At 39.9% G+C, this 23,177-nt stretch overlaps 1 long non-coding RNA gene across 2 annotated transcripts in view; it reads right to left on the bottom strand.

The window, feature by feature from the left end:
* Nucleotides 1-9,471: 9,471 nt before the first annotated feature.
* Nucleotides 9,472-23,177, bottom strand: part of LOC307226850 — a 122,901-nt gene continuing 109,195 nt past the window's right edge. The window contains exons 4-5 of one of the 2 annotated variants that reach the window (XR_013843583.1): nucleotides 19,391-19,509; nucleotides 9,472-9,563 (exon numbers count right to left, since the gene is read on the bottom strand). This is a non-coding gene — a long non-coding RNA (uncharacterized lncRNA). The remainder of the gene's footprint in view (nucleotides 9,564-19,390; nucleotides 19,510-23,177) is intronic. The other variant, XR_013843584.1, reaches the window with a different exon arrangement.

Genomic DNA, 23,177 nt, shown 5'->3' with positions numbered 1-23,177 from the left:
GGTGTGAGGTGGCTTCCTATGTGTTATAAGCCCTAAAATGAACTTTCCCAGAAAGGATTCATGGCAACAGAAAAAAGTGATTCCTCCAGCTTTGTTTCTGAATGTAACTCTAGAGACAGCAGGATCAACAGGCTTGGAAATCTGGTTTTATAGATGTGGATTTATTGTTCTGCTCCTTGATATAGGACAATCATTTAGTATAGTGTAGATTTCCTATAGTGTCTCTTCCGTTTTATTGGCATTGACCTCGTGGTGGATATCTGCGTGAAATCTGATGTTTGAAAATGTTCAAGCACAGTTTTGGGCTGCCATATCCTGGCAACTCACTCCTTTTTCCAAGGGTGTGATAATGAAGTAGGATGCAATCTTAAGCACACTTGCTTGTGAGTAAGCCATGAGACTTGCTTCTAAGTATACATGTTGCACTTGATGGACAAAGTTTGATTTTGTGTTTAGGGTTGTGGTTCCCCACTGAGTGCATGTGCTGCCATGATCTGTGAATGTACAACTCAATGTGTATCTCCATCATCATGATAAGAGGTGTGCAAGGATTATATGAAACCACCTTTCCCAACTGAACTTCTGCCTGTCCACATCTCTTTTTATCATGGGAAGATATGGAGTAGCCTGTTTTGCGCACCCTCCTCCAAGCAAATATTTAACAATAAATTTACAAAACACAACGGAAGGCATTGCACTGTATCTCACTGCATGAACAGACAAAACAGGGAGTGGGTTCTGTCAGGATAAATGTCTGCTCTTAAATGTCTCCTCTTAAATGCAAATTATAACTGCATTTATGTCCTGTGTGCATAGATGAAGGCATTTTATACGCCTCTGATTCAATAGGTTTTGAAATATTTCCTTTTTAAGCCACCCTCTGGGTTCTTGAATGGTGCATTGATATTCCTCAGACACCAGAGAATTGACGTTTTTCTTAGCTGGCTTTCACCTTCATTCCACATTGGTGGACAAAGCGAATGGAAACCGATCCCAATCAGCCTGCGGGCAAGGGCTATAGCTTGGTGGTAAAGCACAATCCCTGGCATCTCTAGATAGGACTTAAGTGCTGACAAATACTCCCTAATCCATAATCCACTCATTGTGGCATAAACAGCTATTGCCAATACACCTGGGTGCTTACTTGGCACCTGTTCAGGCGGTTGCTTTTATAATTCAAGGCCATCAATTTCCAGACCCTGGGCTCTTCCTGGTCAGCTCAGTGTAGTTCTTTCTCAAGACCACCACTGAACAATTTCTAAATGTTTACTGTTTGACAAATGGAAACTGTGCTGGGCTTTCTGCCTATGTTCAGGCCTGAAATAGTCCTATGCCTCCATCTGCAATAGTTCCAGAATAGCATTTGTGCTGTGACATGGCCCAGTTATGCAGTGGCAATGTAGCAAAGAAACGAAGGTGAGCACTAGTGGATGTGCTGGTTGCACAGACTTGAAAGATTGTGACTCATTATACTTGCACAATCTGTGACCGTCTGACCTGTCCAAACTGTCAGAGAAGTAGGGGTGAACAGTGTACACCTGGAGGCAGAACGGCTGTACTGAGATGGGCTATTTCTCAACCATTTTGTACAGCCTCGAAACTGTCTGCATTGTTCTGGTGATATTTTTGGAACAAGTTGAAATTACAGCGGTACCTCGGGTTAAGAACTTAATTTGTTCAGGAGGTCCATTCTTAACCTGAAACTGTTCTTAACCTGAGGTACCACTTTAGCTAATGGGGCCTCCTACTGCTGCCACACCTCCGCCACACAATTTCTCTTCTCATCCTGAGGTAAAGTTCTTAACCTGAGGTATTATTTCTGGGTTAGCGGAGTCTGTAAACTGAAGCGTCTGTAACCTGAAGCGTCTGTAACCCGAGGTACCATTGTATTTGACAGGAAGGCAATTGTACTGACCACAACAAATTGAATGGGGGGTGGTTGTACTATGGCTAAAATTATTTTTCTTTGCAAAGTGGGTGAATTCCTCTCCAAATTGTGGGGCACTATTCATTACAAGTTCATTGGGACACTCCACCTGGCAAATACAGTATTTGAACAACTGATGGTGGTCGATCAATCATGTGTCTTACTTCCAGATATCTGGAATAATAGTCTCTAACAACCAGGTACATATGCCCATATAATTCACAAATGTCCACACCAGCCACCATTCTGTTTTGCTAGATAATTCTGTTCTCAGGTTTGGATTTTGAGAAATTCAGAATGGCTCCCTTAATTAAAAAGGTGCCTCATTTTTCTATCACTGGCAGCACCTAGCTGAGTATCTATAGAGAAACATATTAACAGGACTCAGCTATACAGCTGCAAATAAAATGTTTTAAGTGTGTTTTAAGTACAATATACAATGTGACACTAGATGGTGATGGTGAGCCTTATGGAAAATTTGATGTATTTTTTTAAATGCTTTTAAAAAAAACATTTTGAGAACAGTTTTTATATGTGTGTAGATTCCACCATAGATAGGCTAAATCCTTCCTTAGCAGCTCATCTTATTTATGAGGTGTAGCACTAAATATTACCCATCCAAAGAAAAGATAGGGAGTAAACCGGGATTGTTACAAATTTAAAGTCACAGCTTTGCCATTTCTTGCAACTCTACTTTTAATCCTAAACCAGAAGGGAAAACATTTTTAATGTCTCAAAGTCTTTACATATGGGAACATCTTGCATAAAAGCAAAACCTAAATACGGTTTTTTTCTAAGATTTAAAAGATGTACCATGATTTCCTTTCCTTTCCTTTCCTTTCCTTTCCTTTCCCTTCCCTTCCCTTCCCTTCCTTTCCTTTCCTTTCCTTTTTTGGAGGCATGGATTTAGAGAATAATTTAGAGATTTAGAGATTAATGTTTAGAAGTTTTAGAGATATAGAGATTAATTTTAGAGATTAAAGCCCTAAACAGCCTCAGCCCTGTATAGGAGCATCTCCACCCCCATTGTTCCCTCATGTCATATGCCAAGGAAATAAACAACTACCTGACTTTTAGAAGACATCAGAAGACAGCCCTGTTTAGGGAAGCTTTTTTTAAAATAATAATAATAATAATAATAATAATAATAATAATAATAATAATACCTTTATTGTCATTGCCCCCTCTCAGGGACAATGAAATGTTGTTGTTGTTGTTGTTGTTGTTGTTGTTGTTGTTGTTGTTATTACCCCGCCTATCTGGCTGGGTTGCCCCAGCCACTCTGGGCAGCTTCCAACATATATAAAAAGCATATGTTTTTATATATGTTTTTATATATGTTGGAAGCTTCCCAGAGTGGCTGGGGCAACCCAGCAGATGGGCGGGGTAATAATAATAATAATAATAATAATAATAATATTTCCTGTGCATATCTATTCAGAAGTTTGTCCGATGAATTCACTAGAACTTACTCCCAAGTAAGCATGCTAAATGAATCAGAGAAACAATATCAGGGTGGGGTAATTTAATGACACTGTTTCTTCCTCAAATTACTTGATCAGTTTCACATCTGTTATTGTTGAATCACTATTTCTTTGCAGTCCAAGAGGCAACTTTCAGGGCCTGAGCAAGTGAGCCATGCATGTTTCAGGGAAAGGATTCTTATTAATTCACTACACTACAACTGCCTCCATAATTCTCTGCATCTAACCCACAATGCCTAGTGTGTGATGTGTGTGAAACACATCATGCTGCATTTTCCTGCTCACTCAACTCACATAAGCTCATAAGAAATGCAGTGTGTGCTCGCAGCAAGCTCCATCAATTGCAGCAGGAGCTGATTTTTGGTTCAGACTTCATGGAAGCAGCATATTGTGGGATAATAGTATCGTGAGAATGTACCCTAAGAAGTATGCTTAATGCTATTTAAATAGATGTGTAATGTTCAACATGAATAGGCAGGTTAATTGTATTTGAGTATTTAAGCCACAAAATAAATTCTCTCTCCCCTACCCCCCAACTATTCTGCTATGCAGAATATGTGGTGAGATTTCTACCATATGAGATAATTCAGCCTCGGCTGTACTTATAATTCCAAGTAGTTTGGCAGCTTTTCAGCAAAATGTAACCATCAGAGACCCTGTTAGCGCTTGTGTAGGTTTATTGTTTCCTGTGTATTCTACGGCAATCAAACAATTCCACAAATGTTCTTGAAAGGATACAGCTCGAATGTTACTTCATTAAACATCTCCTTGGCACACATTACATTTCCCACTTTGAATTGCTGCATTTAGTTTGGAAATGACCTTTCAGAGAAGGGAGGTTTGGTTAACTCTTTGATCTACTTGCAGTGTGACAAAAATAACAGAAAGCACCCACAGCAAGTGCTTTGTAGACTGGCTCACGCCCAAGAATGGCACAAAAGGGAAATGAGTGCAGTCATTAAACAGATTAGATACTGTTTGATGCTTCTGAAATTCCCTTCGTCCTCTTACTAAACTGAAAATCAATACTATATATACACCATCCAAGAGATGTTTGGTGGGGTTTTTTGCTGATTTTTGTGCTATACTTTGCTTTGGCAGCCAGCTTCTTATACTGAGGCATCCTATGGCTTTTGCAAATTGTCATACCCATGCAAAACATCTTACATTGTTGTTGTTTAGTCGTTTAGTTGTGTCCGACTCTTCGTGACCCCATGGACCAGAGCACGCCAGGCACTCCTGTCTTCCACTGCCTCCTGCAGTTTGGTCAAACTCATGCTGGTAGCTTCGAGAACACTGTCCAACCATCTCATCCTTTATTGTCCCCTTCTCCTTGTGCCCTCAATCTTTCTCAACATCAGGGTCTTTTCCAGGGAGTCTTCTCTTCTCATGAAGTGGCCAAAGTATTGGAGCCTCAGCTTCAGGATCTGTCCTTCCAGTGAGCACTCAGGGCTGATTTCCTTAAGAATGGATCGGTTTGATCTATCTTACATTAAGAAAAGGCACAAACAGTCTTATCAGTCTAGGTGATTGAAAGGCCTTTAACAGCCTGATCCTATATGTCTATTGAGAAGTAAGTCCTTTTGACTTTAATGGGGCTTTTTCCTAGGTAAATGGGGTTAGGATTACAGCCTAAAATACTAGAAGAGGAATGGGCAGATGTAGTCTTGAGCTCATGACATTCTGGCCTCCAGTGAATGTTAACTATTTCCATGTTGTAGTGGTGGATACTATGTATCCAAATTGGGGCATGCTATGGATGACAAATTTGATGCAGCATCACACTTCCTATTAACTGAATCCATGTACATAGTACAGGATTAAACCCTGTGGAGGCCCCTAGCATGTTGAAATCTTGGCGGGGGGCGGGGGGGAAGCTCGCAAAACATCACCTAATACGTTTTTGATTCTATCAACCAATAATTGTAATAAACCAATTTTATTACACAAATGAACCGTATTTATTTTGATCCATTGTCGCAGGGCCCCTAAAAGGTGTGCTGCCTTCTCTGCCTCTTTGGTAATCCAGCTTTGATTGGAGCAAGAAAATGCTGTCAGTACCCACAACAACATACCACGTGACAACATACCACCAAAGTGTCCCTATTTTCCAGGGTTAGTCCTGGAATTATAAAAGCCATCCTGGCTTCTGATTTGATCCCAGAATGTCCCTGTTTCCCCCACCAGCACTGTTCCTGCCAAACTCAGGGAGGAGGATGAGCCGATGCTCATCCTAAGCTGCGGCAACAGCATTGGCAGCTGCAAGGGAGCACCCTGTTGCCTCTCCGTGGCCACTGCTGCCAGCCTCCTCCCTTGAGCAGCTGTGAACTGCATGATGTCACAAATGCTCCAGTGGCTGAATGTGAACCAGTGTTTGCACATGTGCATTGTTTTGTCCATGGGTTCATTCTTCACCTAGCATATTAAATGTTTAGTGTAGTGCGAGCAATTATAACAGCAAGATATACTTGCATCATGGAGCCAAGCCTATTTTGCCAGGGCACTTTGCTGCCTGCCTGCCTGCCTGCCTGCCTGCTGAAGAGCCCATTGGGGTCTAGAGGTGTTATAACTTTAGCCTTGGGCTGGCCCATGAGTGACACACGCACAGTGTGCCTGTTGTTGAAAATTGCCATGTTGTGGGGGATGTGGAATGAGAACTATGCCGCTTATAAGTAGTTCATTTCCAGTACAGTGGTACCTCGGGTTAAGTACTTAATTCGTTCCAGAGGTCCATACTTAACCTGAAACTGTTCTTAACTTGAAGGACCACTTTAGCTAATGGGGCCCCCTGCTGCCGCTGCACTGCCCGAGCACAATTTCTGTTCTCATCCTGAAGCAAAGTCCTGAAGCAAAATAGTACCTGAGGTACTATTTCTGGCTTAGAGGAGTCTGTAACCTGAAGTGTATGTAACCTGAAGTGTCTGTAACCTGAGGTACCACTGTACTGCTGTGCTATTCCTGAGTACATGTGCTCCACACGTGAAACCATTTTCTTTATAATGGAGCTTGATAATTTATGACAATATATTTCTCTGTGGCAAAACACAACCCACAGTTTGAAGAACAAATTTGCCCATGCAAATACACAGTGTGGCCCCCAGTAGTTTAGACCAGTGTTTCCCAACCTCGGAACTTCAGCTGTTTTTTTTTTTTTGACTACAACTCCCATCATCTCTAGCTAGCAAGACCCAGGGGTCAGGGATGATGGGAATTGTAATCTGAAAACAGCTGGCGACCTAAGGTTGGAAAACCCTGGTTTAGAGGACCTGATTGCCAGCAGCTGGCTCTGTGCTCCTATAGCAAGTCAGACCATAAGCCATCCCTTGATTACCTATTGATTAATGTTATTATATTTCTATCCTATCTTTCCTCTACCATATAACTCAATGAATTGAAAATAGGATCCCCAGCATGTAGCACCCTCAGGTCAGCTGCCAGGGCAGTAGCACCCTTGGAGGAACTCCAGGTGTGCTGACACAACCCACACCACAAAGGATCATTTTAGGGCCTGACTGAGTAGATGGCAACTACCTGTGTTCCTAATTAGCAATCCCAATGGTCCAGTTTTCTTTAATCAAATATACACTCACTAAGCTCATGTGTTTTGTAATCAAAGTTTCTTTAATATAACTCTACATCTTCATTGGAACCTGTACAGTTACTGTTACAGTATGAAGTTTGTTTCGAAAAGAAAAGAAAAGAACGGGCAACCACAAACAGACAAACGATCTAATAAACTAATTATATTTGAAATTTTATTTAATTAAAAAACCCAGCTTTTCTCTAATTTTTCAAATATAGCCCTACATTTTAACAAAAAGATTATAGGACATAAAAATAAGGCAAGGAGATATTACAGAATGACTCCTAGAAATAATAATAAAGCATAACAAAAATATGAAGATCACTACAAACAGAAGACAGAAAGAATATTTGGGATGAAGTGCATTGCAATGGCATTTTCTAAAAAATGTTATTAAATTAATAAAGCACTTTCACTCCCTTATATGATACAAGGTTATAACCCACATTGGTCTTACTCAGAACAGAGCCCATTGCAATTAATGGACGAATTGCAGCCTATTTACCGGTATTTCAATGGGCTTACTCTGAGTGAAACTTAGTTGGCCACAACCCGTATTTGGTGAGCTGTTTCTCTCCCAAGCATTGCATACTATGGATGGTTGTAACTGATGTCTTCCTTTCTTCATTTTGTGATCTTCTTATATTGTCTTGTGTGTGGATCTGTTTTTGCTGACTGTATTTTTTACTCCATTTCAGAATAAAATATATTTTATTTTACTTTTTAAAAAAATGCTGCATAACAAAATATGAAAAGCAGCTTTCCGGTTGGTTGACAATTTCCACGTGTTCCAGGCAGTATTCTTTTTTAAAAAAACAGGGATGCCAATATTGCAAATGACTCCTCTTGCTAAAATTTAATTTAATGTAAACATTGCTAATGAAACAAATTCCATCTCCTCGAAACATATTTGTTCATTCCCTCTAAGTTATTGCTTTGAGCAGTGGGATTGGCTGCAATGGGCGCAGAATAAGGCACATTTCTCAATTGCGCTCTCATTTATGGATGCTTGTGCAGTGGGCAAGCACTCCCCGCACACCTCACCAAGTGTTTTGTTTGAATATGAAAATATGGTGAGATATCAAGCATCAGCATAGGGGACGGCTGGGAGGCTGCATAATGAGGACAATTGTGCTTGCCTTCAGATGCTTATGTCGTTCACAAACACGGATGCAGTCTTGTATTTTGATCCTCAGCACGCTGACATAGGAGTCAAGCCCGGTTCTCATGTGATGCTGTCTTTATAAGATGATTTCCACTCCTTTATTTTGAGCAGAGGGAGGGCTTTCTTTGAAGGTGATTATAGCTAGTATTTCAAGTTCAAAAAGGAGCCCAATCTAAACAGGGCAGAAAAGATGCACAATATGTTTGTTGCAACCCACACCAAAACAGTTCTATTTGTGGTTTGAGCGTGTGTGTGTGTGTGTGTGTGTGTGTGTGTGTGTGTGAAGGCATGCAGACCAAATGAATAGCATCTGGAAATACTGATTGAAATGAAAACAATTAAGTCAAGACCCCCAGCAGCAGGCAGGGTAGGATGGGGATTCCTGCATGGGGGCACCTGGTTTGCACCCCCTCAAAATTGTGCTCCCAGGTCTACCGTCCCCTGTCCCCAACACTATGCCCCTGGAAGCTGGAGCCTTTTGTATCAGTTTAGAGCTATATCAGTTTAAATTTGGACAGTAGTAAGCTAGGTGGACCAATGGGCTGACTTGGTAACAAGACAGCTTCCTGATCAGTTCTTGTTTAATATTAATAATAATAATAATAATAATAATAATAATAATAATAATAATATAAAAAAATTATACCCCACCCGTCTGGCTGGGCGGCTGCCAACAGAATATTATTATTATTAATAAAGCAGTAATAAAACATAAAACATTAAAAACTTCCCTAAACAGGGCTGCCTTCAGATGTCTTCTAAAAGTTAGGTAATTGTTTATTTCCTTGACATCTGATGGGAGGGCGGGCGCCACTACCGAGAAGGCCCTCTGCCTGGTTCCCTGTAACCTCACTTATCGCAGGGAGGGAACCGCCAGAAGGCCCTTGGAGCTGGACCTCAGTGTCTGGACTGAACGATGGGAATGGAGATGCTTCTTCAGGTATACTGGGATGAGGCCATTTAGGGCTTTAAAGGTCAGCACCAACACTTTGAATGGGGAGATGGTTGGACCCATATACTTTGAAAGCACCAACTTTCTTTCTTTTTTTTTTTTTTTGAGGGGGAGAGGCTTATGGGAGACTCAATGCAATATTCTCTCCCCCTCTTAAGTAGGCCACTGATGCTGGTGCCCGATCTCGCCCTGGGCCATCTGCTTGTCAGGAAGGTGAAGACAGATATTTTCACACAGTACTACACATGCAAGTTCCTGGATTAAAGCATATTTTGTTTTGACTGCCATCCAGATTTATTTGTTTGCTTTCCCAATGAATATCTAAATCCACGCAAACACTGGTTTGCTTGTTGTTTAATCCCAATATACTTGATCCAAAATCTAGCCCCAGCAGCAGAAAATGTTGTTCCATTCGGTAGAGTCAAACTTCTGCAGACCTGAAGAAGCTCCATCTGTTAAAAAAAAAAAGTAGTTAGAATTTAACCTTTTGTTTAAGACAAATGTCCATGAAACATACAATTCTTTTTCACGTAGGTCTAAGATATGATCCATGCACAAGGTGTTATCTTTGGTTCTGCTTACCTACTTTATATATTGAAGAAAACAAAACAAAACAAATCCAATATCTGTTCTATTTATTTTTTTCAGGTAGGTGTGAAGAACTCCACTGATCTTTCTGATAAAGCTACGTACTACATTGAATAGCAAGTAAACTATCAACTCAACACTAGTATCAAAGATGGCAACCTTTTGAATACTGAGCAAACTAAGACAAAATCTGTGCAAGTTTATTCGTCGTTTGGAAATTTAGTCAAATACAAATATGCCATCACATTTGAAGTTGTTTGTGTGCACAATGTGGCCAACACTCATGAAGGTCAGAGGTGTTATTCAGTTACGGTATTTTATGGATAGTGATGCATAAATGAAATAAATAAAAGTAGTCAACTTGTCCTTTTATCTAGCAGTGTATCTTTAAATTTACATTTTATTTTATTTTTCAACCTTGTCAGTCAATAAAATTAGTTTAACCAACTTATCATGTCCATATTATTTCATTCTCGTTTAATTTGTCAGTGTTTCCCTTTCCCCTTTGCTTCACAACCATGGTAATATCAATTCCTCCCTAAACGTTTATTCTCGTAAAAGTTTAGGATTTTTATGAGCCCTTTACATGTCCAACCAGGATCTCTGCCCCACCGCAAATAAATACTATGTGGTTAACCTAGTTTTGAAGGCCGTTCCTCATGCAAAACCAAATAATGTGTGAACCAAAACATAGCTTTCCTTTGAAATTTACACTTCTCCATATTCTGTGTTACAGGTCTCCATTCTGTGTCACTGGGAAAGTTTGCATAAAAATGCACAAATTCATGGAAATTACCGTACATATACAAATGCATTATGACTAGCTGGAAAGTGTATATGAAGAGAAATGTGCACAGAAATGCTGGTGATTTTTTCCTGAGGACTTAAAAAAAACATCACAAAGTGATGTGGAAATGTGGTGAAGTTAACTTAATATTTCAAAAAATGAGACAAAATGAAACTGATGGATCTGTCCATCCCTATCTTGTGGTTTGTCTCAGGGAGCTAAATGTATTGAGCTGGCTATGTGTGTATGTGTGTTATAAAGTTCACTCTGTTTTATGTTGGGGAAAATAACTCTAGTAAAATATGTGTTATAATTGAGAATGAATCTTCAATGATGTTTCAGTCTTAAAGAGACTTTTTAAAAAAAGGCACCATAAAATTGTAATTCTTAAACTGGGCTCCTCTAGGTTTCAGTTCCCCTTCAAATGATTATATATATATATATATATATATAGTTTGGAAGGAAACCTGTATTGTCTCTCCACTTATTATTATCCATCTTTGGACAACATATGTATGGGTGGACAACACGTATGTATTTCAACACTCTTGCCCTTGCTGCATCTAGAGAGTGTGGCCAGTTTTCACTGCAGAGTTGTGACATATATGATAGATTAGACGACATGAAAACAAATGTGCATCTATCTAAAGATGTTGGAGAAGCAATGCATTGAATATGAGTGTCTTTTAGTTGATTGGATTACCTTATCTTTGTTATAAAAAAAAATTCCCAACCAGTATGAAGCATTACGCAACATACAAAAATTATATTGTAATTTAAGCCCCTAATATAAGCTGAAAATAAGGAGAAAAGTGTGAAGCTTCTACTTAGCCAAGTATACCACAAAGCACAAGAGATCCCTGGTTCATGGTTTGATAACCATTATAATTAAGATAAGCCATCCGTTAAATAAAATATAATGTGGAGGTTTTTTTGAGCTGGTAGTTCTGATTGAAAGTTTAGAAAGTGACAGAGCAGCAACATCAATAAACAAATGTTCTTCAGTAGAAATAATGAAAAGTTTCCAAACTGCTCCAGTTTCTGAATTTCTAAAGAGTGCCTTTTTTGTCATCTCTGCTGTTGCCACAGCCAGGCCTGCTCCAGGGATCCTAGGTAGAGTATATTGTTGTATTTATTTACACAGAGCAATTTAAATAAATAAAAGAATGCAGGGCTGGCCCAATACATTCTACCACCTAGGGCAAAATAATAATAATAATAAAAAGATGGCACTTCTCCCCATTTCATGTACAAAAGCCAACTGGACAAATAGCTGAATCTTATTCAACATTGTAAATAGGGCAGTGTACTTGAGATCAATGACTAGCTTAGGGCAGGGCACATATGCCACACACAACTCTGCCCTCTAACACCACCCACTGTTCCCGTCTGAGGCAGCTGCCTCCCTCTGTCTAATGGTAGGGCTGGTCCTGAAAGCAAGGAGAATTAAATGCATACAACAATCCATATCATGTTTATAAGCAGGAGAGTACCATGGGGAATATTAATTTCTGTTCTAATGATAATATGACACAAAGATGTATTAAAGTCAAAGAGCATGTTATCTATTCATTTGCTCATTCACACACTATCCATACCAAAACAATAAATTAAGTGAGATGTTTCTCCTGTTCTGGAATGTTTTGTTATGTGTTATAGTTAAGTTATTTCTTACTTTTTAAAAACTTTTTTTTTTTTTGCCAGTTGATGTGTTTCATCTGCTGTTCTGCATCTCTGCATTATTTCACTAACTGCTCTCTTACTGCTATTCTGTTAAGTGCTGATTGTGAGTTGCCATAGAGGTCCCATATGTGAACAGAAAAGCATGGTGCAAATATTTCAATAAATACATAATTCAAAGTGCCAGAAGTGGAGCTCCATTGTTTAAAATGCTTAAAAATTTCTCCCTTCAGACAGAGCTATATGCCATCTCCTCAGATGTGTGTTTCTGCAAGCTGACTTAAGAACCAACTTTGGAGCTGACTTTGTGAATGTGGAAGCAGATTTACTGCTAGCTTTGCAAGAAAAGTGAGGCATCCGAAATGAGGGACTGGAGTAAGACTACCTTCTTAAGCTGAGAATGAGAGCAGAAGTCTAACTTTTTACTGTCTGAATATGTACATGTGATGCAATGAGATGTCCCAAGTTTCTGCTTTAACTTTTAACCCTAGGAACAAAACTGCGGTAAGCTAATGACTAAAGAATCCAGAATGATGTGACACAGAGAAAAACACCCCTGCCTTTTTCTGACCTCACTGTGCTTGCTTTCAGTGCCTACAAGCAGGGGAACAGTGGCTGTATGGGAGTCTAATTCCCCCTCAATGACCCATACAGATACTAGTGGGGAGGTAGCAGCTCCAATACTGCATAAAACTGAGAGTAATCACACACACAAGTACACACACACACACAGACACACACTATCTTGACGCTGTGTTTTTCTCTTTCTCCTTTCTCAAAATATTTGGTACAGTAATTTCTCATTTTAATGACTTGAAATAAGACTAAGCCGTTTCGTACATTCTCTGTACTTATTTAGCTCTGACTTTAATTAACAATTTTACAATTGAGTTGCTGTGAAGAATGAACACTTTTTTAAAAAAACAAACAAACCCCCAAATCTGGAAATGGAAGGTTATACATTAATGGTGGCTAGAGAAACAGAATTATAGGAATTCGCTCTCTGATGTCAAAGGAGTCTAAGTGCACCATACATTTATATGGGAAAGAACTCCCACAAATTTGCCCCAGACCATCCACTGTAACTTAAATATCTGATTCTGACATAATGATACTGAAGTCTAACTATCATTAAGACTTCAGGAGCAAGTCACAGAACACTGGTTTCCAAATCTGGTTACAGTAGGGACCCTGGTTAGTATAAAGCAGTGGTGGCCAAACTTGGCCCACCATATGTTTTGGACTACAATTCCCATCATCCCTAGCTAACAGGACCAGTGGTCAGGGATGATGGGAATTGTAGTCCCAAAACAGCTAGAAGGCCAAATTTGGCCACCAGTGGTATAAAGCATGGTTGCAGACATATAAGCCATAGCTGTTTCTAGAAGGGCAAGAGAATATGGCACCTAATTGACCATTCTAAATTTTCAGCGCTAGCTATTGGAAGCATCCTGTCTACAGTGAATTGGGCTGAGGTATTAGCTTCAAGACATATCACCAAAAAATTATAATCTACCGGTGTGGAAATAAGAGTTGTTTACAGCAGAGGTAGTGTCAGCAGGACGCTGATGAGTGTGCACCGGGGGAAGTGGGGTTGGAGTCTGAAGTGGGGCAGTGGTTTGTGGGGATCTGCAGCAGCCAGAAGTCAAGAATCAGAGGCAGGGGAAGCTTCAGAGCTGGAGGGTGGAGCACAGGATGCATCAGAAGAAGCAGGTCAGGCAGGTGAAGTGCCACCCTCTCTTGCACCACTGTCCCCCAGAACCTGGATGGAATTGAAAAGGAGGAAGGAAGTTTCTGCACAGGCACAGTCTCTGGCTGCATGCACACAGCCCATCAGGGGAAGGTATATAAACTGCTGGCAGGGGAACAGTCACCTGTTGCTGCAACTGCTCCATAGGATGCAGACTTGGGAATAGCTGCCAAGCCATTAGATTGATGTACGTAGGTATCCAGAGCTGTACAAGCAACTGTTTGAAAATAAATACTTAACTATCTGCCGTGTGCATTCCTTTGGCTGGGAAGCGCCCCGACTGTTAATAATAATAATAATAATAATAATAATAATAATAATAATAATTTATTTATACCCCGCCCATTTGGCTGAGTTTCCCCAGCCATTCTGGGTGGCTTCCAATCAAGTGTTAAAAACAATACGGCATCAAATATTAAAAACTTCCCTAAACAGGGCTGCCTTCAGATGTCTTTTAAAGAGAAGATAGCTGCTTATTTCCTTCACATCTGAAGGGAGGGCGTTCCACAGGGCAGGTGCCACTACTGAGAAGGCCCTCTGGTTGCGTGTTGAGTCCCACAATGCCACCCCCAAAAAATTCACACATCACGCATCAATTTTTGTTTAAGGTTTTTGGCATAATTTTGGCCACAACTTTATTCCAATACAAAAATGTGAGTGGTTGCTTAGGCATTGATTATGACTATCTGTCCTTGCCCCAGGGACAGAACTGACTTCCGTATTCCAGCGGAAGACAGCGTGGGAAACAAGTATTGGGTGAGAAAATGAAGCTGGACATCAGTCCCTCACTTCTCACCCTCATGTTCCTGTGGGGCTTGCACGGCCCAAGTCCGATGCCAGGGACAAGGACGAAAAGAATGGCAAGCCTCTGGATTCGTTTAACGGAATTGCCTTTCCGCACCACCATTGTAGGGGTAGGCACTTACCCCTCCACCAACCAATTATAACCAATGCCTAACCGCCAACCTTACAAGTTGTGACGATTTGCTAAGCAGTAGACAAAAACCAAATGGCACCAGCCAATCAGCCAGATGGCAAAATTCCTACCAGGCCCCTGCACCAATGCAGACGACCCCATGACAGGCATAGCAAGGTCAAGCGATCAAGAAACCCCCCCTGTTAAAGGGAGGGTGGGCGGGTGATCCAGTGCAAAACAGCCAAGAGGACGCCCAGCATTGGGCGTCCTGTATTTAAAGACTCTGACCCCTCCTCCAAATTGGCAACAATCAAAACTCCCCAGCAACCCAATTTTAACCACTTATGGCTTGGGTTTATCCAAATATGCCCAGCAACAAGAGGGTGGCTTGTATCCCCAACCGCAACACGTGCTCTCTGTTATGGAGAACATGCTTTCCCTGTAACCTCACTTCTCGCAATGAGGGAACCGCCAGAAGGCCCTCGGTGCTGGATCTCAGTGTCCTGGCTGAACGACGGGGGTGGAGACGCTTCTTCAGGTATACAGGACCGAGGCTTTTTAGGGCTTTAAAGGTCAGCACCAACACTTTGAATTGTGCTCGGAAACGTACTGGGAGCCAATGCAGATCTCTCAGGACCGGTGTGATGTGGTCCCGGCGGCCACTCCCAGTCACCAGTCTAGCTGCTGCATTCTGGATTAATTGCAGTTTCCGGGTCACCTTCAAAGGTAGTCAACATGGTGCCCTCTAGATTTGACTCCAGCTCCCATCAAATCCACCAACATTTCCAATGGCCAAGAAGGATTGGAATGATAGTCCAGAAATATCTGGAGGGCCTCATGCTGTTTATTCCTGCTTTAGAGTAATGTAGTGAAAATAATTAAATTTTCTAAAGCCATGTTACTAAATCTTGAGACTTCGTTCATAATTAATTTTCTATTTTTTTTATTTTTTTTTAATGATATTTATTAAGTTTCACAAAATATAACAAACTTCGAAACAACAAACAACAAACATCAGAAATACAAACAATATCAAAAAACATAAAAAAACAAAAACATACAAAAGATTCAACATAATAATAGAAGAAACATTAAAAGAAAACTCTGGTTCATTCTAATAGTCTTCAAAACCTTATTTTCCTTGCTTCCTCCCGCCTTCCCTTCTTGTATTCTACTTTAAAAGTTTTTTCAGCAAGCTCATTCAAATTCTAATTTTCTATTTCATTTAAACGCATTCTGCCACATATACCTTCATATGGTGAACTCAAGTTGTATGTATATCACTTAATATCAGTAACACAGCCAAGACAAATTTGTAGACAGCACAAAAGAATTTATAAATAGAGCAAGGCAAAAATATGGATTAATCCATTGGCTCAAAAACAACTTTTAATCAAAGTATTTGGTATGATAATGAAATAAACTTTGGCCTGGAGAAAGCCTTACAACAACAACAACAAACTGCAGAATGATCCCAGTTAATACTCTTTCAAACCTGTATTGTTAACAATTCACCTTTAACTTTGTGAAACTACCTTTTCCTGCTGCAAAAATCTAAGGTAGGAATTGCTAAATTGTATCTTTGCCGGCATGCATTGCACACACTATTCAGTGCTGTTTACGATCAATGGGCCAGACCTAACAGAAGAAAGAAAATGGCACAAATATATTATGATGAACAACTATCATATGCTCCCATAAACTTTATGTTTTATCTTTTGAAAAGCTTCTGCTATTTAATAAGATTTAGCCTCTTACTTTTAATCTCATATTGCAGTTGCAAGGAAAACTCTAGTATTGCTCTGGCATGTTACACTGTTGTCATGGATACACAAGTAAGGTACATTACTTCCACTAGTAAATAAAGATTCTGAAAGAGTGCCTGGTAGGATTTGCTAGGCTTGTAGTATTGTTAGCTGCTAAGAGCTTTAAATAAGCAAATGGCTGTGGGTTTAAACTAATATGCAGTGGTGAGAGGATGTGCATTTGATGTGCGTGTGTATAATTGCATTGTTCTTGCTTATATTTGATATATATTTTAATTAAAACTAATCTTTGCATATATTATTTCACTTATTAAGGTGTACACCTGCAAACAGACTGAAAATGGTGAGATGTACTCCAATGAGATCAAAGTCAGTATATATAATTATTAAACAATATTTAATAATGCAAGTTGAGAGAGCATGTATGGTCCATTAGGTCAGTCAAGTTCAGATCTTGCTAAGCGAATTAATAGATCTGGAATCTAGGTGCCAAGCACAGTGTAAATTGAAAGTGGCAATTAACCTTTTTTCTATGGATGCAGTCCACTGGGAAGTTCTCCTGTACGAGACCCAATGAAATGAATGGGATACAAGCCCCCTTCATTTCCATAGGGCATCCTTGTGAGAACTTCCCAGTGGATTGCCTCTCCTCTTGTTATTACCAAAGGCAAGAAAAAGGATTCTTATGGCCAACATCTCATAGCAGTCCTAAATAAATGGCTTACAAGTAACTCCAGTTGAAGGAAATGTGTTTGTAATTTAGCTACCTTGAATTAAAATTATGTGGCCTTTTTTGAAACAAAGATGACACAAAATGCAAAATTTAGGTCACTCTTGATTGTGTCAACTTTTATAACAGGTTTCATTTGTTTCTGATAAAGCTTCATCTAAATATGAAGAAGGAGTGCATACTAAAATATAGGAGATGCTACATATTTGATTTATATGAATAAAGCTGTAAATAAAGATCATAGAGCTTTCTCATTAGAACACAGTTCTAAACATATAAAGCAGTAGTTTCTCAAATCAAAACTGTGGTAGGGGCAAAGGTTTGCATTAATCTCTCCCCATGCAATAGTCCCAATCCGGGTTTTGCCCTTAGAGTGACAATTTAGTAAATGAAAGCCACATTAAACAGCCAGCCTCCTGTTTAATGTCACTTCCATTTTGACCCTATGTAGGTCCATTCGAACACTAGTCCAACACTAAGTGGCAGTGGCTCTCCAGAGATTCAGGCAGAAATCTTTCTCCAGCCCTACCAGGAGACACCAAGGGTGGAACCAGGCAGGGGGATTTTAGCCGGAACTCACTGGAACTCAGTTCTGGCACCTCTCAGGTGGGCCCAATTGCCATTAGAGGAGAACAAGGGAGGCGTTCATGGTGAGTTCCAGCACCTCTCTTTCTAGAAAAATAGCACTGGAACCAGTAACCTTCTGCATGTAAAGCATGGACTTCCCTGTTGATATCCATCAGGACAGGCAGTTGAAATCCATAGAAATGTTCATTATCATTCCGTTGCTTCCAGTCTGAGTAGTGACTAGTTTTTCCCAAGATTGTGCTTATCTTTTGTGAAGGAACATGTATAACTTTCTTCAGGTAAAGGACCCCTGACCATTAGGTCCATTCATGGCCGACTGGGGTTGTGGCGCTCATCTCGCTTTATTGGCCAAGGAAGCCAGTGTACAGCTTCCGGGTCATGTGGCCAGCATGACTAAGCCGTATCTGGCGAACCAGAGCAGCGCACGGAAACGCCATTTACCTTCCCACCAGAGCGGTACCTATTTATCTACTTGCACTTTGACATGCTTTCAAACTGCTAGGTTGGCAGGAGCAGGGACCGAGCAACAGGAGCTCACCTTGTTGCCGACCTTCTGATCGGCAAGTCCTAGGCTCTGTGGTTTAACCCACAGCGCCACCCGCGTCCCGTTCTTCAGGTAAGGATACACAAAAAACACACACATAACACTGTTAAGAATTTTAATATCTATGTCTCTAGAGCACCATGTAACTTATCTGACCATTTTATTGCATAATCAGCAATTTAGAAAAAATATTTTTAATGAACTCCAGGTAGCATTGGGAGGTAAAACCCAGTGGAACTCAGCGGGACCTATAGCTATGTTTGAGGTGTTTAGGGCTGAGTGGTCAATTACTCATAGATTTTGATTTAGTTAAATGGAACACTAAAGAAGCATGGACAAGGAATACTTTCAGAGTGCATATGTATGTATGTATGGGCTTTGCATATGTGACAGTTTTCAGATCTGACACTGATGACTGAAGTCTGAGTAGATGGGTTCAGATCTCTGTTGTGGAAATGACTTGCCGCCTTAAGCCCCTTCTCGCGAGCCTTTTTCTCTTGGGTGCTGATCCTAATCTTTCAGCTCTTTCTTCAGGAATAGCTCAGTGAGTTTACTGTCTCCCAAGGACCCATGTGACAAAGACAGCTAACCCATGCTGGCACTCTATCATTGAAAATGTACTGTACCCATTTTGTAGCATTGGCAAAGTTAAGACCCTGTTCACAGTTGTTGGGTGCATATAAATATCAGAGTCTGCTTTTGCAGCACATTTGAATGCTTGCATCCTGGGACTGAATTTGAGCTTAGTTGATGCCACATGCATATTTGCATACTTATGAGTAAGTGTGAACACGTGATATTATGGTTCTATGCATCTCTTGATTCTTTTAAACCTTTTATATTCTGTAATAATAATCAATTGTTGAAATATTCAAAACTTTTCCGTCCTTACCTATGCTGACACATGTGCCATGGCATGCAATTTCTTACCTATGTCTACATCCAGTGTTCTAAACCACAATCCTATGCATGCCCATTCAGAAGAAAAAGCCCATCAGGATGTACTTCCAGATAGCAGTGTATAAGATGTATAAGACTACAGCCTCAGGCTATGGTTCAAAAGACATATCCTAGAATTTATTAGAATGAACACAACTTAACATCAAGAATCTACTACTTTTGTATAACAGGTAAGTTCAATATGGGCATCTATGTAAACAAAGACAAATAATATAAAAGAATTCTCCAAGGTTAAAACCACAGATTGCTGTGCATGAGGTTCCTTTTTCTAAAATGAATAAAAGTAGCCCAGTTATATTGATACACAGTGGAAAAAAATCATTTGGTGAATGCAACAGACTTCACAGTCACAGAAGAGGACAGGACTTCCTTAACCCCCCCACCCCTAAGCCATTTTATGTCCTTCTTGCGACATTGGTGGTGCTTGGAAATGGTGTAGGAGTGTTTCAGATGCTGGAAGAACGGGCAGAAATCACCCTCCTCATTTGAAGAGAGGAGCAACTGGCTGTGCAATCCTATACATGTCTACTTAGAAGTAAGTCTCATTGAGTTCAATAAACTTACCTCTAGGTATGTAAGCAGCCTAAGAGAACAACCCTAAGCTCCCAAGGAGGGCAGCTGAGGGGCTGCTGGGTGCTGTGAAGCTCGCTCTCCCTAGTGGTCCACAGGTGGAAAAGGAGGCCCAGCAAAGGGCTCTCCCCTGAAAGGATCCATCATCATCACTGTACTGCTCATGGTACTCAGTGGGTGTTGGGGTGGAAAGTGGTGCTCTAGGGATGTGTTGTGGGGAGCCTTGGTTCCATAGGATCCAAAGCTCCTTTGATATGGTCCTGAAAATGGTGATGAGCCACACTGGTCTTAGAGCTACAGCAGCCATCCCTACCCCATCGGTGTCACTGGAAGGGGGTGGGAGCTAGACAAAGACTTCCATTGCTACCTTCTGTGGCTGGAGTAAGTCAGGAGGGCTGAAGAAGTGGCAGATTCCTCTGTCATGAAATCTCATCAACCTGAGCATCATATTAGAATCGCTCTGTTAGCATCCTAGCCTTTGTGAATGTTCTCTTTCACACTCTCTTTATGTGGAATAATATACAGCTAACACGTTTAATTCAGAGACAATCACAGCACCTTGAGATATTTATACTTTGTGAAGGCTAAGTTCTTAATCCTGTTTTACCTGGTTAAATTAGATTGGAATTTAAATGTGATGAACTGTCTCCAAGTGACATCAGAATCATGCTACCAGAAATCAATATTCTTAGATTGTTGTTTTTAAAGTCCAATTAAGGGCATCACCTGTTATTGGAAGAGGGGTGCTGGTCGTGGGGGAGAATTATTTACTGCTCACAGTCTCTCTCCAGGTTTTCTTTTAATAAAAAAAAGGCTGCTTTCAGCTTCAGTGTGAAGAGAGTTAATTTAAATTTGATAACAAATGGCTCTGCTTTTTAAATGAATGTAGCCTGGCAACTTTCGCTGAGAACCCGTCATCGGGCCTCAATTATGTATGCAGCTTCTTTGAGAAATAGTTTCACACATCTGACCCAAGGACCACAATGTTGTTGTCATGAAATAAAAAGTGTGTGCAGGCAGGGCAATGTTTCATTCCTGGACACTCTCCACATGAGCTGACTTTGCCCTCCTCTCCACACTTGGGAGTTGGGAGGTACAGAAATGCAAATGCACAGATGCAGTTATATAGAGCTTTCTCTTCTCTTTTCTCACATTTCCTCCCCCCCCCCCTTATATGTGGAGAAATAATGCAGCAGTTTGCCTTTTCGTCTTGTTTTTTTACTTAAGCTGTGTGTGTATTTGTATGTGTAGATAGAAAGATACACACACACACACACACACACACACACATATTCCCAGTGTTTTGATGCCTTCTCCAAGGCTATCCTTATCAAAGCAATAGTGTGAAACCAGACAGACAGGCAAAGAGTTAACCCCAACACCATTTCCCCCCCCAAAATGGCTGCTTTGTCTATGTGCACACACCAACAGCAAATGTCCTTCTGTTATTGTACAACCAATTTCATGTGTCAACTATTCATATGCTAATAGCGGTACAGTTTCTCACTTTTTTCCCTTCAGCGGATACATTGTAAAGATTTTTTAGAGACAGTGGAACACAGGAATAAACAGCTTTTTATTTCAGAAGTGATAAATTAGTTTTCATTCAAACAACATGCAACAAATGCAGCTGACCAGTATTGTTTGTATTCATTGTTACTTTGCCTTTGGGATTCCTGCCCCCCCCCCCCCCCCCCGCACTTCAGTTTTAGGGCAGTTAGCAAATATTTAGCAGATACAGTTACAGTTTAGATAAAGAATTTCGCTCCCCTCCACCCCTGCTACTTTTATGGACCAAGTTAGCGATGGGAACTGGCACTGTTTCAACATACAGAACATTTTCATTTTATGTTTTTAAACAAAGCAGAAGCACTAAGTAGAAAACGTATGCTACTGTCCTGTTCGTATTACCCAAATATTGCAATGTACCATGTAAATCATTTTTTTAAAACAACAACAACTAATCTAACCAAAGAGAGCAGGGCTACTGTGTAGATTCTGGGATTTATATATACTATTGATGTACTGTTTATTTTGGGTCTATGGACTGTAATAAAGCTATGTGCGTTATTTATTTATTGAAAAATACCATATAAGTTGGATATAGTAATATGATAGTTCTGGTTTTTCTACCTCAGAATTACTGTTTTAGAACAAAAGCATTCACATAATTTTGAATAAAAAGAAGGAACAACATTAACATCAAAGGGCTGACCTACAGCAGTTTATGACATTTCTGATAAAATACAAGATTTTCCCATTTTAATAAATATTTTTAAAAAATAACATACCCCTTTGGTTTAAAGTGAGCACCACAAAATTTAATAAGAAACTTGGATTTCTATATTACTATGATGAAAAACCTAAGTGTAATGATATTAAACATAGAGGCCAAGAAATCAAATTACTTAAACGATTATGTTACATTGCAAAAATTTGTGTTACAGTCCTGGCCTAAAAACAGAACATCACATGAACATGTTATATAATCTGCTGCAGTTTACCTGGTAGCAGGGACCTCAAAAGTCTGTGGTGCTAGATTTTGAGTAGACATATACACAATTGCACTGCATGCCTTTATTCAGCTGAATTTTATTAAAAATTGTTTTAAAATTCAATATATTAAAAATTTTAGTGGGTTTAATTTAAACATTATGATTGCCATTGAACAATGAACTAGTGTCACTTGGTTCTGCACTGGATTATGGCCAAATAATTTTCTTATATCCAGCTCAGACAGAAAGGATATAGCAAAAACTTTAAAAAATAAACCAAACTTTATTACAGTATAGTTCAATATAGGCCTATTCCCACAGACTTTAATAGGGCTTACTCCCAGGTAAGTAAATATAGGATTGCAGCTTAAAGGAAAAATTTAAAGATCCTGCATTATATTAATTCACTATCAAATAGCAATTTTATTAATAATTTCTCAGAAGTAAACCCTTCAGTGTCCTATGGGGTTTATTACTGAGTGTGTTTAGAATTGTAGCCTAAAGGATATAATTGCTTATCTATAGACACATATTAAAAGAGCTGTAGTTGAAAATTGTTATTGGGGGGCACTGGTTGTTCTAGCAAAATGAGCATATATTAGGGAAATTGGTAGAATAGAGGGCTAAATTTTCTGTCAATTAAAAGGATCAGAAAATGGCTTTTAACCAATACAGTAAAATTTCTGAGACAG

This window comes from Podarcis cretensis (assembly GCF_951804945.1).
Source record: "Podarcis cretensis genome assembly, chromosome: 11".
Lineage (NCBI taxonomy): Eukaryota > Metazoa > Chordata > Lepidosauria > Squamata > Lacertidae > Podarcis > Podarcis cretensis.
This window is presented reverse-complemented; position numbering and strand designations above follow the sequence as displayed.